Here is a 20,293-nt window from a genome sequence, read left to right on the forward strand (position 1 = left end):
GTGACTGTGAGAATGGGATTGAGGCTGAGTGAGAACAATTTTTGTTTACATGTTGAAAAGCTCTCTGAATTTTGTCTGAACCCAAAGGGCAGGAAACAAAATGCAGTGTACCAAATGGACCAAACACGTATCTAAAACATTGTTTTTTTGGTCTGTGTGCAGAAGTCTGTTATGCATGACTGCTTAGGTCTAGAGCCTTTTGCACATCACCCAGGCCAAACTCTTCCCCCTCACCTGAAGAAAAAGGCAAACATTATGGGTTTGTGCCATGAGCCGCCCACTGGACATGCCTTCCCAAGCGCGTTCAGACACAATCTCCCCCTCAAAGATCTCCATTATGTGCTGACTATTGGATGGAATGCTTAGCCACTGAGCCCGACACACCGGACTTCTGCAACTCGGCCAGATATACCAACACTGCCTGGCATCGTCTTTCATCCCCTCAGAACCTCACTTCACTCTGCCAGGCCCTGCCAGTGCCTCCATATTCACGCATAGAACCTCATTAACCTCTCGGACAAAAAAGCCTGAAGTAAGGCTAACAGGTTGGCAAAGCCAGGGTCCTTAAATAATGGGTGCCAGAAAGACCAGCGAGGGATGCCCCCGGAGCTGCTGCCTGGAACTTCTTGAGCTTTACATAAAACAAAGCATTAGCTATGAAGTTGTGCACTCCTGGTACATGCCTAATCCTAATACAGATATTATGATAAAATCAATTAAGTAACACCAAGATGAGTAATACTAATGAACCCTGTAACAGATGTTGGACCCCCATTTTATAAAAAAGATGGGGATTGCATTTTTGCATTTACAGGGGTTACACTGTAATATTTTGTATTTTTACCTCTTGTTGCCATTTGTACGTGTATTAAGAAAGATTCACCATCTAGTCTACGTTTAAGTGTTACTTCTCTAATCCTTTGCACCTCTGTATGTATTACCTATTGTTGAATGAGTGAGGAGATTCATCTGGTGCTGAAGTTGTCTGTGTAATCTGATCCTATTGTGCTATGCTATTAATTATGTAAATCCTTTCCTGTATAATGTCAATTCCCCTTCCTCTGGTAAAGTGGCTATATAAACTATGCCAGGTCCCAGCAGAAATGTGTTCTTTTGCACCCTGGTTGGTATGTCATGTCATGATTTGTGTAAGGTTCTTTGGAAGACCCTTTTACCTAGAGGAGCAGCTTTACTCTGAGAATCAGAAGGCTACCGATCTAGTAGTCGACGTTCGCAACGAGGACTGTGGAAGGAGTGGCCAGGACACAGCCCCCCCCAGTTCCACTGATTCCTATTACGAAGCTAACGTCAGGTTATTGATAATATGTACCACTCTCATGTTATCCATACGGAAGACGACACACTCCAAATCTAGACTCAAAACAAAATTGGGAAAATCTCTAGAAATGCCATGTTCCGATAAAGCTTCAGTCCCTACAGCCACTGATCCGCACAGGTGTGACTTTTTAAGTAAGCCACCACCCCGATGGATCCAGGTGCATCAGTAAGAAGTTCCAAATCAGCTTTAGATTGCTTCAAGAATTGATGCTATATTTCCAATATTTCCAAATCCTCCGTTTGATCATGATGTAACATGTGAAACAACTCACCCAAACCGTTGTCAATAAGAGGCATCTGCAAAAATCTCTGCCCACAGGCATGGCTCTGCAAGCAAAGTTCAGGTACCAAGCAGTGACTAAATCAACTTCGGCCATGCCTTCCTAGTTCCTGAAGATGACCCAACAACTGCGCCTCAAGTCTCAGGGAGACGGAAGACCTTTAAATCTGAGTCTCTTCACCCCCTTACTCCTTAACCTAAATTCCCTAGCCACCTCACCAAAAGTCACAAGCAGCTTAGCACAAACAGGAAGTCATCTATGTAATGCAGAACAGAGGATGATCTTTGAGCTTCCGCCAATTCCTGAAATGTAGACAAAACATCAAAATAATACCAAGAAATTCAGCAACCCATGGCAAGCACATATTATAAAAATATTGAAGCTGCATGCCCACCAGGTATTCAGCCACCATCTATACCTAGCGCTGGATTGGGCCGTAGCCCAGCTGGAAACATCAATCTCTCTGCCCTACTTCTGCTGGCCATTGTTGTCTTCCCCTGCTCCCTGCACAGGGAACTACTTCCTGGAGATTGCCTATGCCCTCCCCAGGAGATCCAACAAGAGCCAACATGCTCTTGCACCAGCCTACGAGCTGGGTCAACCTACCCATTCTCTAACCGTGACCTTTTTTTTTTTACACAGAAACATCCTGTCCTAAGAGATCTAGGGAGAACAGGGCCTTCCACGGCATCTAACATTAAATCCCCAAGTTTGCAACACCAACAGCTAACATGTCTTTAACTGCCTGCCTAGGACAGCAGTAAATTTTCCCCCTTGATTAACAGTCCAAGGGGCCCCTTTTCTGGACATGCGGCATACTTTTAAAATGCACTTGTGTTAGGCTCAGTATTACATACATTAGGAAGCACATCAAGAAAAATATTCCTTATTGGCTTGAATCTAAGTCTCATTTTCTCAAATTCAATTAAATTATAAAACTTTAATGCAGCTACATCTTAGAATGTCACTTAATATAATCAAATTTACGAAATTAGCTTACTGATTGACCTATATATCATATTGCACTATATTTTGAGCAAGGTACAAACAAAACATTTCCTACCCTAAGTATGGTTTCACTAAAACAAAGCAAAATCCATCTCAAGATTAAGGTAACAATATTCACAAAGCCTTTGCAGTAACATTTTTAAGTCAATGCCTCTGACTGTGGCAACCATGAATTACTTTCATGTAAATGTTTTATTGCACAGATCTATTGTTCGCTGTGGAGACTAGAATTGTACATGCTGGCTCTGTGCTGACAGATCTGGTTAAACTATGCTTGTGTGGAGCACTGATGATACTTAAATAACAAAGAATGCCGAAATTCAGTAAAAGAGTTCCCAGAGGGTTTATCTAGACCTCACTGATGAGGTTGCGGGTGTTGCGATCAGCAATGCGTGGGTATAGAGTATGTATTTAGTTTCACCAAAAGTCAATTATGTCCTTGAAAAAAATAAATTGTGTGTGTACACTAAACATAAAAAAGGTGAATCATGAATGAATAAATGTATAGTATTAATGGCAAATATGTCACTAAGGGCAAGAAAACCTCCTATCAGAAAGGAGGTAAACAGAAGAAAAAACAAAATCAACTCAATATTTGGTGTGACCACCAAGCTTGTGAGCCATGCCCTCTCTAACTAATCTATTGGTTTGTTTTCATCAATTCTAGTGATGGCAACATGGCTGTGGCCATGTGCTTTACTCCCTTCTTACTTTCCAACCAATAATGCAGACATAAATCCAAAATAGTATGGTTTCCCAATATTTTTTCTTAAGAACCCAGGTTTTGCCCAGTCCTAACGGTTCCAATATATTTATACATTAAATGCATTGTGTGTAATAAATTATGTATGATTGCAGATTAAATTAAGTAATAACATGCAAACTAATGAGAAATATCTCAAACTCTTCTTTCTCAGAAATATTTCTACTAGATAAAAAAGACCTTTCTTCACAAGTGACAGAATATAGCACTATTGAGCCAATATACATCGATATCAGTGTGCTGCAGCAAAACACTATAGAACATCTGCCAAACTCAGGCAAATTGACTGTGGAACCAAATGAAGAGGCAGAGACCCAACAAGCTACAACCTTCACAAAAATCTGTGATATTCCAGTAGATCTTCGACCTCTAACTGTGAATCAGGTGTGTGAATGTCTAGAGCTGCTCAATATGAAGCAGTACACTGCCACCTTTAAAAGAGCACAGGTGGATGGTCAACTCTTGTATGAGTTGGATCATGAAATGATGAAGAACTCCCTGGGGATGACGGCACTAAGCAGTGTAAAGTTGTTGAGATTTCGGGATGGGTGGCGACCCAATCTACAGTCCTGAATGCAAAGGTGTGAAATGAGTACTGAAGATGTTGAAGATCCATGAGACCATAGCTGATTAACATTGTACTTATAAGTTAGGATGGCCCATTGTATATAGCTTGCTCTCAACAGGAAATGCCCTTTAAATATGACTAGCACAGAGTATCACAGTTCCCTTATATGCCTTTACCTATTAAATATATATATATATTTAATTGTTATAGATTTTGGTGGTGGTGGAGGGTTATCAGGCTCTCCTAAGGTCCCACTATGACATATCTGCTAGCTCAAACAATCCATCTAACTCCGACTTTCGTATGATTCAAATCTTTTTTTTGCTCCTTTAGTATTCAGGAGAAAGCCTAGTGAATAAAATAGAAAGATAAAGGAATAAAAAAATATTTGGAGAGTGGCAAACAATCTTCCTGTAATATACCTACATTTTTGATTACATAAGATAGTTAAATGTGTCTTTAAAGGACGTATCCAGTCTGGGATTGGAAAACCTTTGTCGGTTGCACCCCTAAGGATGTGAGAGCGGGCACTTCTTGACTAGGGTGCTAGTTAGTCATCAAAGGTATACTTAAACATATTATTTCCCTTGATAGCTTTGCTTCAGAAGGAGAAATGTGTCTTTAACCTGCTAAACTTGTCACAGTCATTAGGTTAATTTGGTTTAATATGGGCACATATGAAGATCAATGTGCTTCAGCTTCAAAGCTTTGGCATCAAAGCTTTATGAGTTGCAGACATTGGCTGAAGATCGGATTCCCTGTGTTCTCCTATTCTCTCTGAACTGTGGGATGTGTTGTCTGACCTGACAGAGTCTGCAGACTGTGAGCCGATTTATTCCCAGCCGCAGACAATGTCAAGTAACAGGTCCAGTCCCTATGGGCACCCTGACAGACAGTCTTTTCATTTAAATGTGTTCTATGTAGAAACTTTGTGGACTTTACCCTATGTGTAAATATCTAATCACGTATGTTTATCCAAAGATTTTTGATCAAGAGCTTGGCTTTGATATAGGGTCCCTAATGATGTTAATACATTAACCCATCAATGCCAGTGTTATATAAACACATTTTGAAATTTCTTTTTTTTTTTGGTATTTGTTTATTTTATAATCAGTGGTTGCAACTATTACTGGTACAAACCAACAAAGATACAGACTTATATACTTACCATTACACACATTAATTTCTACAAGAAAAATTGTGTGTATATAATGTGAACATAGATAAATGTATGTTTTTTGAAAACCTATTCATACTTTCCCACCATCATGTTAATATAAATGTATAATAAAGAATGGTGGGTAATAGTTAAATGTCAAGAATGATAAATGTGGCTCCAGTTATGTCTTCATTAAATATTAGATAATATTAATAGAGTTGCCATCTCGGCCATTTCAAGTCTGACCAGCAGTATGTATAACATATGCCGCATTCAATGTGTGAAGGATATAACTTTTAAATACTGCTGGGTGGCAATTTTTAGACACACCTGCTCCATATAGAATTCATAAATGTCAAGTTTTTAATGGCAAAGGTTACAGCTATAACTGTAACAAAGAAGACCTCTTTGTTGGAAAAAAAGGTAAGATCAATAACATAGAAAAACTTTCTTACAAATCAATGGTTTGGGAATGTTTGGATGCACAGATTAGTATTATGTATTTGGGTTAGTTATGTAATTCCTTACTGTGTTAACCTCTACCACTTCTGCTGAGAGACTGTTCGACTTATCTATCACATTCACATTAAGGTTCTACCACTCTGGCCTAGGAAGAAGATTGGAGGAAACTATATCTGTTTTATAAACGAATGAGCAGCATATATTGCACTCAAAATTAAAAGTTGGCATAAATCCACAGATAAGGTTAGTCAGTATGTACTCACACATACATACATAAAAACACATATTTTCCAATACATCTGGTGACATAAATACATTTTTATTTTACATTATTTAAGAAAAAAACAACCAAAATCAGAGGTTAAAATAAGAAAAACTGTGCATATTGTGAATGATCTTCAATATCCTGCAGTCTTTTGGTGATCTTGAGGTAAGCATTAATATTAAGACAATCTGGGTTCCATCTGCTCATTTTCCATAGCAATGTTCTATTTGTACACACTAATACAAGAGAACTGACATCAACTTGTACAAGAAGAAATGGAAATCATGAGAACATAATATTATATGTCAAATTAAAATCATATATACACAACATCATATCCTGTGTTGGTGTTATGATTCCTTATGTCTGAAAATTTGTGTCCAGTATTCCACTCACACAGCTGCTGCTGGAAACCTAAACAAGACATAACCCCACACTATTAATTTATCAAGGAACCCCACACAAAAACCCAATCTTTGTTTTAACCCAAGTTGTATAGTGATGTAACATTTTGAAAGATCTAAGTCAAACGTACAAAGGTCATTTTCTGACGAGAGCACCACAATTCATAAGGAGTCACCGTTAGACACACATATTTTTGTAGAATAGAATTGGAAAGCTGAAGAATGACTCAGACCCTACTTAAATTGCAAACATAATTATCTTCTCTTAAACATGGAACTTCTTTCAATCTATTATGGGAGCTGTGCATTATGGGAGTAATCCATAAAATTCTGCTAATTTTAAGGATTATCTCATATACTGTTGAAGGGCAGCCAGGTCTGGAATAAATTGGGGACACTGTATTTTGAGTTGCAGTTTTGTGTTGGAGATGTGTGCCGTGGCTTTATTAAGACTTTTTATTTGACTTTTGGAATAGCTACCGATATTTATTTAACTCAGACATCTAAATAAAGAAAATGTTTTTCATGTTCACATTTAAGTTAACAAACACATTATCCGTTGTTGCCATACACATTGTTGCAGCTTTAAGTATACTTCATTCCGAGCTCAAAGACAACAGCAACATCTGGGGAAAATAGGTACTCATTGTATTACATTTCTTCCAACTGCCACTATGTAAATAACAAGATATTATATGGTGGGTATGGGGTCATTTAACCATTCAGGTAATAAAAAATAAACAGACTATAGTGACATATACAGAATTGCATATGTATGATATTCTGCTGCTATGACTGTGCACATGTGCTGATCTGATCTCTAAAACCATCTTCCCTGCATTCCTGATCTACAACATACAGGGTTCAGCTTCTGTGTCATAAACATTGCCCTCAGCTATACGGTGGCAGGAATTAATAGGGCACATTTGGCAGCAGTGTATGAGTTGCCAGGGTCATTTGTTTCCATGGTTGTTGATGGAGTGAAGGGAGGGGACATGGACACAGAAAGTGCATTCAAATACATTAACTTAATGTCTTCCCTCTAGATAGAAGAGTTGGCAAGTTGGACAAGCTTCATTAACTCAGACTCATTAGAAGAGCAGCAAGATTTTCTGGTGGTTTATGCCCAGTTTTTTTTCTTTGCTTTCCAGTTTACTGTTGTGCGAATATTGACACATTACGTGCGCTGGCAAATCTCATTAAGTAAATTGTTCTTGTGCTTTCACGATTAGTGGTACATTGACTGGTGTTGTAATGTTTTAGGTTATTTTACGAGGAGTAAAATTTCCCAAGTCCAGTCAACATGGCAGTGTGCCAGTGCAGGTTTTTGAGTATATAATCCCAAATTCCCTTTTTGCTCTTTCATTAGCACAGTGGGGTATGTCAGACTGAGTGACTGATTAAACTGCCTGAGCTCATTTTAAATTAAATGACATTTATTGTTTAGCGCACCAGCAAATTTCTTAATGCTATTAAATAAGAGGAGAGTTAAAATTAACAATAACATTAAAATAGACAATATACAAAATGAGCACATTTTAACACATACTGGTATAGAAGGAGACGAATGCCCTGTTGTTATATATATATATATATATATATATATATATATATATATATATTATATATAAATACTGAAAACTAGAACTGTCAGGCTCCTTCAAAAAAGAGCTGGAGATCACAGATCAAGAGTCTTCCCGCTGCTTTGCTCCTAATCAAAATGTGAAACACAAACTGCAGTGTACCCCACGCTTTATCAGTGGCAGGGCCCTCCTCACCTGTTGTTTCGGTAAGTCAATAGGCAACTATGATATGCATTAAACCATTGTTTAAAATATGCAACATATACTTAAGGCATGTTCATGGATACCATTACAATAGAATGCACTGCACATTCTCTTTGTCCAGACCCAAGATGCACTTTCCATAAACCAGTAAATCTGTGGATGTTGAGATTATTTATAGGTATCATCCCCAATTTAGTATCTACTCTTCCCTAAGGGATCATGGTAAATTAAGAAAAGCGTGCTTTCTATAAAATCAGAGGTGGAGAATACAGGACTACAGCTAATGACAACATTGAAATAAAATATTAATAACACAAGTGATAGTGGTTTTCAGTGTTGGGTTCGCTTATGGTTTCATATCAGATATGGCAGTTACCTTCTAATTGAGGTTAACGCTATACCCATGATCTGTGCAGTGGGCCACTTAAGTGTTTGATAGTGTGGCTAACAATAAAGGAAAGTTAGTAAAACTGCTTGCTGTTTATTGAGGGTAGCTACAGGCCTTTTGAAGATTTGTAGGATTATCTCCATTTGAAGCTTTGTAGACAATACGGAGATAATTGGCATCATTATGCACTGAAGCCAGTTCATTACCAGATTGTAACATTGTTATCACTGAACATAAAATCCTGTTTAATACTCCAGTTCCCTCTACCCTACATTTAGATCAGCCATCTGTCATTCATAGCCTCATAACACCACATCATACGTCTTCATCTACAACAGCCTTTTCTTCGTTTCCTTTGTTTTGCTGGAAATCTATCTGTCAAGTAATTATCCCATAAATCTTGCCATTGATTTAACTGCCATGGGCTTGGAGCCAGAAGAAATCCCATTACTGAGCAGCAGCATCAGTGTAAGCTAACAATAAAACTCATGCTAAAACTCATGCTAGTGCAGAGCATCATTCACACATGCCAAGGTGAAAAACATTATGGGTGTAAACTATACGCCGGTATATAATTCTTGTGTTTCGTATACAGCTGAAAAATATCTAAGCACTTGGTGAATTCATATATGATCTACAATTGATTTTGGATAAATGATGACATGAAAATGCAAGGCACATACCTTTAATACAAATCATTTTTGTCATTTATTTGATACAAGTTGCTGATGCACAAAAAGTCATATTCCTTTTACCCACTTGGTTTAGTATGGGGAATTCCATCCTGTTTTAATGAAGCAGTAATTGCTTACTTTAGTAAGAAACATCATCTTTTTTTAATTTATCTGCAACTACTGCTTTTTTCCTGGCAGGCAGCAACACTGTGTATTCTGTACATGTATGTACCCCTGTGATTTTAGTTAAATATCAGAACACTGTACTTATGTATGGCACAATGAAAGCTACCTCTAGCTGCTACACAGTCTAAAGGTTAACAATGCCAGCTTAGTTCAATGTCTTAGTTTACATACAGAAAGAACGTCTTGCACTACAACCTTTCACAGCTCAATCCAGCAAAACCTATTGGGCCAATATAATTTACATTACGACCCAAGGGTATATCTACAAACCTGTATTTTGTGACAATGATAGAAACTCATTATTATGTTCACCGATGCCTGTAGAATCTTTAGTGGCCCTGGCATTTTACTTCTGTTGGCCAGTGGCCAACGCACCGGGTATTCACCTGGTGCACCAGATGGCCGGCCCAGCCCTGGGCCCAAATCATGGGTGTGAGAGGGTGCTTCAACACGCCATATAGCAATCTTCTGCATATGACAACCAATAAATTCAGCAACTGCCACATGTTCTTACTCTGCTCTATAAACTCAAAGCTTATAAGGGTAGAAGAAAATCCATGTTTATTCTGATGCCAAAAAAGGGGAAAAAAAAGCTGTTCGCTTTAAGTTATCTGCTACCGTAACATGCGATACATAGCATTGAGCTAGTGGATTTCGTTCAGTAAAAAAGTAGGTATTCATTAGTCAGTAAACAACGCAATTATTGCATGATGAAATTTTTTACTGTTTCAATGTCAGGGCCTCTGCAAATATCAGGGGAGGAAAGAGGGCCAAAAGGATTTAGGTCTCAATAGGGCAATTTGCCGCCTTATAAAGCAGCCTAGGAGCTGCCGTCACTTCAGACCTGTCTTCCTAGAATGGACATGGCACTAACCAGCACCCCCTGATTTAGACACCCCAGGCAGGCAGCTGTGACACCTGGAGTTTAGATTAGCCCCTTCCAACCTGTAAAACCCATGCTAAGCAAAATAGCTCAGGACAGAACCACAGCTGTATGTCCATAGCATACATTGCCCAATTTCACAACTGAACACTATCCCGGTGAACTGAATATTAGGCACTTGGCACAAATATCCATCTTGTTAAATAATTTTCGTGTCTGAAGCCATTGTTTTGAGTTCCTGGATACCTTTCCTTTGTGGCCTTATCTGGGTTACCTCTGTAGCAAAGAATTCATAAATCTAAGGGTGGATATCCTCTATTAATTATATTTGCTTTCTATAGTCATCTCTCTGTGTAAACATAGCTTCTCTCGCCACTCAAGCATAAATACCCCTCAATAAAATCTGTTCCCTGTCCATCTGTATACAGTATATGATAGACACCAGCTCATTTTGGTGACTTTCTAGATACATTTCAACAGATATATACTCTACTTTGTTGACATTGGTTATTTATTGATGAAACATTTGCTAACAGATAAATCATGCCAATAAATGTAGTATTGTTTTTTTGAGAACCATACTTGGCATACATATTTATCCAGCAAAGTACAGCTGATCCTGTATGTGCACCAGACCCTTGGCTGAACATTTCCACATTAAACAAACATCTTTGACCTACTTTTTATTTTTCGTGATAGAAATGCAAGTAGGTCAAAAATTAGGGTGGGCTCAGCTGCTCTGTCTGGATACATTTTTAGAGCGTCCGGCGGACTTGGCAGAAGGAGACAGGCCGCAGGGCACTCCCCTCCCAACTCACGAGAGCAGTTGAGGTAAACGTGGACATTTTACACAACCGACTTAGACAGCCATGGTGGTGCTGAAACCTGTCACATTTATTTGGATACGCAGATATCAATGGTAAAGAACAGAGAGGGTTTTTTTCCACTTCACAAAATGGTCCAGTAACTGAGTGTATGCAATTTATTGCAAGAAAGGCCATTATTTCTGGGAAATTTCCAACATTAAGATACAATTATTAATAAACCAGAAAGTTGTATAATAGTCTGGGGACGACTCTAGTCATTTCCACTGAAATGAGCTGGAAAGACAAAACCTGAGGGATTCTCAGCCCTGGCATAAGACGTGTTATAAGGAACACACAGAACTGATCACCGAGAGGCCTGGCAAACAAAGAGAGGATTTTGGCTTTAACCCTTTCAGTGCCAACAACATATGTAAGCAAGGTGGACCCCAGGAGCCATCTGCATCGTGACACTCTAGGGTCTCTTCTCCATGTTTGCTAATGGAATTCTTTCTGTAGTGCAGGGTAGGCTCCTGAGATAATCTTATGTTTTCAAGAGGAAGTCTTGTGGTTTCAACAAAACTTCAGTTTTGGTAAATATGTGTGGTATTGACACTCCCCGTTCCCCGCCGTTTTTCCTTTTAAAAGGGGGCGTTTCCCGCTGCTGTCAGCGGGAACACCCCTAACATCAGCAGGACCGCCCCCGACATCAGCGGGAACTCAGTGGGCAGTCCTGGCCGCATCCCGCAAGGGAAGTCTCCAGTTAGCTGGAGACCAGAAGTTCCCAGGTATGGTCATCTCGTTATTCTGTATGTCTGATTGTTTTGTCCTTTCTACCCTTTGTATGGCACTGCAGAATCTGATGACGTTATATAAAACAATAAATAAAAATAAGTAATTATATCATTGTTTTATTGCCACTTCACAAGAAAGCCCTAGTACCTCAAGCTTTGTCTATCTCCCTAAGTAAATGATGGCCCAATTTTCCCCACGTACTAACAGAAGAAAAACTTAGTTGTATCTACAAACCTTAAAAAATACATAACCGATCAAATATAGAACTGGACAAACCAGTAGCTAGACATACAAAAGTCAAGATGGAATTATCTAATTACCCCACATTGTCTAAAAGTCCTGGGTAGCATATTTATGGATCATTATGCTTACCAAGAGGCTTGTCCAGATATATTTAAAAATTTTAATACAGCACAGATAGATTTTGCTAAAAATAAATCAAATGTGTATTTGTTGTGTGTAAGTTTCAGTTTAAATAATATTTTGGAACCAACAGCTACCATCTTCCCAAAAGTGGTAATCTCACATGGTGGTTTATTCATGAAAGGACAAGTTGACAGGAAAGTTTGCAGGAGAATTGGCAATTATTCTAGCCTTGGTGCACGAATAATTATAATTTTAATAAAGACAGGAGGCGAGTATTTTGCATATTCTTCCTTTACTCTCACAGTAGCAGCAAAGAAAGAGTTAACAACATAAGTGGAACAACCAATAGAAAAACACTACATAGGAGCTATATAAACCCCTAAGCCATCCTCCTCTTCCTCTTTCGTCGCTGAGAACCGGACTGAAGAAACGTCCTCCAAACCAGCAGATAGTCCAAAAAACTGACGCGAACATCGAGCTGAACTGGAAACTGGAACCAGAATCCTCCGGGAACAAGTGGCATCATCCCAAACGGAGCCAACAGAGTCCAAACACGGGTAGCCTAAGCGTTAGCACGCCGCAGTGAGTTCACGCTGAAAGAAAGAGAAAACACGTAACAGGACCAGATTCCTTCAACACAGAAGAAAGTCACACAAATATCAATAAGGGCCATCGGAACCGCCCAGATAAAGATAAAATGAGCATACATAATTATAGAAAAACATGCAAAAGAAACCCAAACAACTTACCCAAATACGGGAGGGATGGGAGGGAAAATACTCGCCTACTGTCTTTATTAAAATTATAATTATTCGTGCACCAAGGCTAGAATAATTGCCGATTTTAAGGCAAGACAGGAGGCTTCCTATTTTGCATTTTTAACGCCTGAAATCAAAGCCACCGCCGCGGAAGATACCGGGCGAAAGTAAAATTCCCTGAAAGTGGAGGCCCGGGACCAATCCGCTGCCTTGAGAATATCGTCCAGCACTGCCCCGGACCGAAGGGAGCAAGATGCAGCGGCCCCCGAACCGAATGAGCCCCAAAACTAGCATCCACTCCCGCCAGAGAGAGGAGCCAACGAATCCAACGGGCTAATGTTGGGGAAGAGACGGCCTTAAACGGCTTAACATAAGAGATGAGAAGCTGTGAAACCGAAGAAGGACGTACCATAGCAGAGCGAGACAAGTACGACCGAACACATCTGGCCACACAGATCTTAGAGTCATCAAGGAAATAAGGATAGGAGACAGACGAGGAAAAAGTCTTAGTCCTCCTGTGGATCTGGAACACCAGACCCTCCGGGGAGAAAGAAATGGCGTGAGTATCGAGAGCCTTGACGTCAGAAACCCTACGAAAAGAAAGACACAACAGGAAGGTAAGTTTCGCCGACAATTGACGCAGAGAAAGGGACTCGTTGTCCGGCCAGGAACGCAGAAAATCGAGCACCAAAGCGACATCCCACAGCGAAGTATAGCGAGGTGCCGGGGGCCGAGATAAACGAATGCCGCGGAGCAAGCAGCAGACCAGAGGAGCCTTACCAACCGGCTCGCCCGAGATACCCACATGACCGCCTGAAATGGCAGAGCGGAAAACATTAATGGTACGGTAAGATTTTCCCAAGGAAAACATCTCCGCCAGAAAATTAAGTACATAATCTAAAGGGGCTGAATGGGGATCCACTTGCCGTCCCACACACCAAGCAGCCCAACTTCGCCAAGCTGACCGGTACGACTTTCGGGTACCTGGAGCCCAAGATTCGCGCAGCAAGGATTGAGCCGTCTCCGATAGGCCCGAGCCCGTTCGGGGTCCCCCGAAATCGTCCACGCTACCAGGAGAAGACGACCCTCCTGAATGAGGGGGTGAAGTTGGCCATCCGAGCCCGACAGGAGAGAAGGAAAAGACGGAAGTGCCAGAGGGTCCCGAACCAACAGCTGTAACAGAGCTGGGAACCACGGCTGCGCATGCCAGAGGGGGGTCACCAGGACCAGAGAGCCACCGCTGCGACGTAAGTGGTGGATGACTCTTGAAATGAGGGCGAAAGGGGGAAACGCGTATGCACCCAAGGGCGGCCACACCTGCATGAAGGCGTCCATCGCCAGAGCCTCTGGGTCCGGAAGCCAACTGTAGAAGTCTAGAAGCGGCTTTCTGAGCCATTTATGGAGGTATAGAGCGATATGCTCAGGGGGAGCCCACTCAGTGGCCCTGGGATGGCGCATGGTGGTGAGGTCAAACATAGAAGACCCAGTAGGGTCGAGAACTGGGAGGTCGTTGGACGTGGAGGCCGAATGGGATTGAGGGGGATCGGCAAGGTGAGGCTCATCCACCAAATACTCACGGACGAACCCGGAGTCAATATCTCTGGGCGAGGCCAGATTAACTGATATATCAGATCCATTGGAGGAATCTGCACGCCATTCGTCCACAATGGACAGCGGATCATTATTAGGAGTGCCAGGAGGTTTTAGGGCGGTTAGATGGTGCTTTGCCCTTGCCCGCAGATATACTGCTGCCCTTCCAGGGGCGTTTAGATCCGGAAGCCTCCCCTTCCGATGGAATATTAGTAGGACCGGACGGGACAGGAGGTTTCCCTTGGTTAGGTAGATTCGCGGACAATTTAGAGAAGGAGGACTCTACCGAAGTAGAGAATTTAGCATCCAACCAGGCCATAAAGGCATCTTGGGAGGGCATGTTTTCCTGAGACATATTGTCTGTAGAGAAAGAGAGAGGGAAGTGTAAGGGGCAGGTATATGAAATCAAACAAGGCACTGTGTGTATATATATATATATATATATATATATTGTAGATCATCCACAGGGGCTCAGCCTGGGATCTTAATAGCCGATTTTTAATCCCCCAACAGTAGCAAAGCACATAAACAGGGCTTAGCCTGCTAAAAATACCTGAAAAGAAATAAAAACCTAGAAAAGACAATCAGATAAGGAAGCTCATCCGAAGTGGAGAGCAAGCAACACTGAAATCGTCCCTGTGTATGAACAAAACGCTAAAATAAAGGAAAACGAACAGAAATGGCGACTGGAACTCACCAGAACCTTGTGAGACCCGGCCGCAATATCGAAAAAACGGCCGAGAGCTGAGTTGCACTAAGAGAGTAGCAACATGGCCACCGCACGCGAGAGGAAAGAGAGCAACAATATGGCAGCTAAATCTCGCGACGCGAGGTCTCGCCGCCAAACCAAAATGGCGGCTGAACCACCTGAGGTAACGAAAAAGCCCGCGAACCGCGGGAGAGAAAGAGAAACGTCCGGGAAAGGGACAAAAGGTTAGCAGGGGAACCGGAAAGGTAAGAAGTAGGTAAAGCAGAAGGGAGAAAGGTGGGGAAGCCGAGTAAACCGGCGGAGAAGGTATGGGAACGGGAAAGAGGAAATCAGAGGACCTCAGATCGGGGAAATCCGGAGACCGGGGAGGGAGGGAAGGAAAAAACCTCCCCAGAAACGGAACCAGAGAGTCCGTTAACCAAGCAAAAACACACCACGAGAAACAGTAATAGTACAAAATATCCGAAATATACCGTATGGAAACAGTAAAAATAGGATAAAGGGTTTAAAAGGTAAAATAATTGATAAATGGAAGAGGACTGACCTGCAGCTACGGTGAGCAGCAAAGAAAGAGGAAGAGGAGGATGGCTTAGGGGTTTATATAGCTCCTATGTAGTGTTTTTCTAGTGGTTGTTCCACTTATGTTGTTAACTCTTTCTTTGCTGCTACTGTGAGAGTAAAGGAAGAATATGCAAAATAGGAAGCCTCCTGTCTTGCCTTAAAATTGCAGTTTCAGCTCCGTCACTTCACTGACATTGCATAATGCACAGTTCTATGGGTGAAAAAGACTAAGCTGTGCCTGCATCATTGGTATTTACTCTTCATCGTGTACAGTGAAGTTAAGGCCTTGAAACACAAGTCTCCTGCAAATTCTCCCTTTAGTAAATAGACCACACAGAATATTGTGTAGAGTACTGAAGACCGTATCTCCATCTTTTCAGGAAATAGTATAAAATAAGATTGATGATAATAGAATGAAGGAACTTAAGCATGCATGGGATAAGCATAAGGTTCATCTAAATATGGCAAGATCAAAGTAAAGTATGAAATTTTATCGGTTTCTGCAAACATATGCAACACTATATGACAATTTATTCCAGATGTGGCTGTATCAAGGCCTGTGATATTAATCTTCAGCACTGCCCTAGGCCTAAAACATGGCGGTACCACTAGCTGCCTTTCCATGTCCTTCTTGTTAGTGCTGGGATAGGAAATAATATCTTGGAGCTTCGCCATTTATTGACATGTGCTACCAGTTGAAAGTAATTCATGTAGGCTGTGCCAGTTTGACACTGTCAGTCACGGTGATAATGGACAGATTGGGTAGATCAGTGATCTGCCGTTTAACCGGCATTGAGCAGTGGTGTCAGAGGCTAGCTGTGCCACCCCTCTTAACCTCTGGACAGCTAGTCAGCCTAGGGCAGAACACACCACTAATCGAGGGTACGCAATTGTGGAATAATGGAAAGTATGGTTATGCCAAAAGCTGCAGTGCCAACTGTCTAAAGAATGCCATTGTGGGTTGGAATTTATCATTCAAAAATCTCTACTATTTAACACAAATTGTAAGATCATAATATTTAGTAAAAATTATTAATAAAGTTTACTTTACTAACCTCATTGCTGATGACAAAATAAAGTTATTAATGTAAATTGATTGTTATTTACTTCTCCTTGTTATCATGCACAAGACTTTCTCTGCAGTCACAGAATTAGTTACCTTTTGCTATATATTTTCTAATTTCCCCAGAGATTTCTTCCAGTACTTTAAAGCACCATGATAGGGCTCATGTATCAAACTATTTGGTTAACATGGCCATTGATCACAATTAAGAAGAAAATGAAGGCAAATACATAAAAACCTGGAGGGGGAACTTAGTTACTATGAGATATGTAAATGTCAATGATCACAAATCTGGTTTCTCTTTCACATAAAAGGTTAAAAAGTCACATAAAAGCACTTGCTAGGGAAAGAAACACACAAAGTAGAAAGGTTACATGGACTGTGTGTTATGGTTATTTTCTCTGTGCACATCCACATTTCTTTTCGTGTTCTCTTGCTGCTATAGCAGCCTTGTGATTTTGTGCTTGAGCACTAGAGAAGTGTGTGTGTTTCTCTAATATAACTAAGGGTCCTCAGGAGATAAATGGCATGCTCAATTAAAGTTGTTTGCACCAGTTCTAGATTAGTGCACATTATTCTGTTGGCCTCTCTTTTTGTGTTTTGGACTCCACTCCTTTACCTAGACCTAGAGTTGCCAGATTAACGGTTTAGGTGGACTTTCTTAACCTGCTATGTTCTTTTTTTTTGCATTATTTCTTTTTTCTTGTTATACTTTTTGAATGTTTAATATTGGTTCAAGACTCGAAATAAAGGACTTATTATTGGTCACTGTTTAATTACTTCAGCCTCATGGAGTGCCAGCGTTTCACCCTTTGAATTGTTTGATCAGTTTGACCATATTTTTTTCAAAGGTCAAGTTTGCTGCTAAGCTATACAAACCAGCTTTATAGAGAGTCAGTTCTTTTTCTTTAAGTACTGCACATGCATAGTAGGTTGTGGCACAGTTAAAACCTTGATAATACATGGCAACCTTGTGCGTTTTGCAGATGAGCACTACAAGGCAGACAGGTGGCCAGCCTCTAACCACACACCCCGACACAGGTGTCTTAATTTGGACACCTGAAGTGTTGGTGGGGTATGATAACCAGATATATTTTCGATTTTGGTGATGCTGTGCTGACATACTGGTTTTTTTTTACCTGGTAATAATCATTTTATCTATGCTTGTGTAAATGCTTAATGTTTCACAGCAAATACTTTAAGCAGACATCACTTATATGTTTTAGTTTGAATAACAGCTTATTATATTTTAGTCCTAAAAAGAATAATATGTCATTGCAGATTCAGTTGACAATTAGTATATTGTATTTGAAATTTACATATTATTTTTAATTACAAATAATCTCCCAAAGGATGGCCATTTTATGACATCGATCCACAGCCAATCTGAGCCACAATGACATATCACTCAACTAAAGCTAACACATACAGTATTCACAATACAATAACACTCTCAAACATACATATCTCAGCCATATACACTATTTGACCCAAAGTCTGTGGACTAAATAAAGTTTTAGGTATTTCAGCCACCTCCATAGAAAACATTGGCAGCAGAATGGTTGTACTGAAGAGCTCGTGAGTTTAAATGTGACAGTGTCATAGGATGTCACCATTGCCAGAAGTCAATTCCTGAAATGTCATGCTAGATCAACCCCAGTCCATAGTAAGTGCTATTATTGTGAAGTGGAAGTGTCTAGGTGCAACAACAACTCAGCAACAAAACAGTAGACGATGCACACTCACAGAGTGGAACTGCCAAGTGCTGAAGCAGTAGTGAGTAAAAATTGCCTGTCCTTTGTAGCATCATTCACTACAGAGTTTCAACATCAACACACTGTGCGTCGGGAGTTTCATTAGCACACAAGCTGAAGATTGCAATGCCATTTGTCAGACAAAGAGGTATAAAGAGGCAGGCTTTACACCACTCCAGTTGTGTAGACTGGAGTGGTGTAAATCATGCCACTTTATACCACTGGATTCACCAATTCAGAGTGCAAGTCTCCACTGCTGTGTTAGCAGTGGAAACTTCCCCCTGGATTGGTGAGTCATGCTCCACTGAAAGTTTGATAGATGAATCAGGTGTGGCAGAGAAAGCTTCCTACCTGAATGCAAACTGCCTGCTGTAAAGTCTGGTGGAGGAGAAGGCATAATGTTCTGGGGATGTTTTTCATGGTTTGGAAAAAGGAAATAAATTGCTGGTGGTGGATAATGTTATTGCTACAGCATACAAAGACATTTTTGACAATTATATGTCTCCAACTTCGTGGAACCAGTTCGGGGAAGGCTCTTTCCTGTTCCAGCATGGCTTTGCCCATGTGCACATACACTGTGATGCAAGGCATTGGGCAGCTATTACAAATGGGCCATGTCAGGACCTGTTTTCTTCAGTTTAGAATTTGGCAATACTACCTAAGCTTGATATTGGGGCCACTCGTGTACCCATATCAGCCATTTATTTTCCATGACACATGTGTTTCCCATATTGCTGAGCAGTTCCTGTAAAGTATTGCCCTATGGTGTGTTGAATGCTTAAATGAGTGATGAGACCCTTTTGTGAGTTTACATGTGCTTGTCAGCAACACAAGAAATTTGTACGTTTTCTAGAAAAATAGCTGATGTGGACAGTCAAAAGGGCACACATTTTGCATCTGGACTGCAATTCCTATGAATCTTTGCAATTCAGTTGACAAAATTAACAATAGCTGGAGCAGCCATTGAAACTGGTCTATCGCTATACATACGTTAACAAAGAGCACTAGTGGGGCATTACGTGTACGTTAAAGTCACCCCTCATGAGAAAGTGTGAATTATGCAATCTGTATAATATGACTGCTACATCTCAAATGATTATTGCTGACAAAAGACCATTAGTGACTCTCTTAGTCTTTAGAGACGTGATGAATCACATCACATCTGCTGAGCAATGACATGGGAAAGGAGAACAGACAAAAGACAACACATATTAAAGGGTTAACATATTTGTTTAGGCATAGATTACTTCTGCCCCTTTATCATTGCCCATATTACCAACATCAGACCACTTTGATCGTACAAGAGATTGAGACTACAATTCTCAAACATGCACCACAGGAGGGAAGAAGGGTGAGGCACTTTATTCAAATTTATGTCATTAAAGCCAGAAGGGGCCTAAATTTATGACGCCTCAATGTCTACATCTGGTCCCCAATGCCTCTCACCCGTATAGCAGCTGGGACGGTCTATCAGCCGAAAACTGCACCAGTGACATACATTAAACCTTAATTTTCTTGGTAATAAGCTGGGAACTTTGGGTATTATGATAAGCTGTTTCTATACTTTTGTAGATGGTCTGTGAACATTTAGCACATCAATTACATAAACAGGAAAAGTCCACAAAATAGATTGAAAACATGGGAGATGGGATCTAGCAAAACTTTCTATCATGACTGGAAGCCTTAATGGCACTTAACCCAGAATAATGGGTGTTGTAGTCAAAGTAG

This window comes from Sceloporus occidentalis, unplaced genomic scaffold, assembly GCF_023333645.1.
Source record: "Sceloporus occidentalis isolate IW3139 unplaced genomic scaffold, rSceOcc1.0.p SCAF_31, whole genome shotgun sequence".
In the NCBI taxonomy this organism is placed as follows: Eukaryota; Metazoa; Chordata; class Lepidosauria; order Squamata; family Phrynosomatidae; genus Sceloporus; species Sceloporus occidentalis.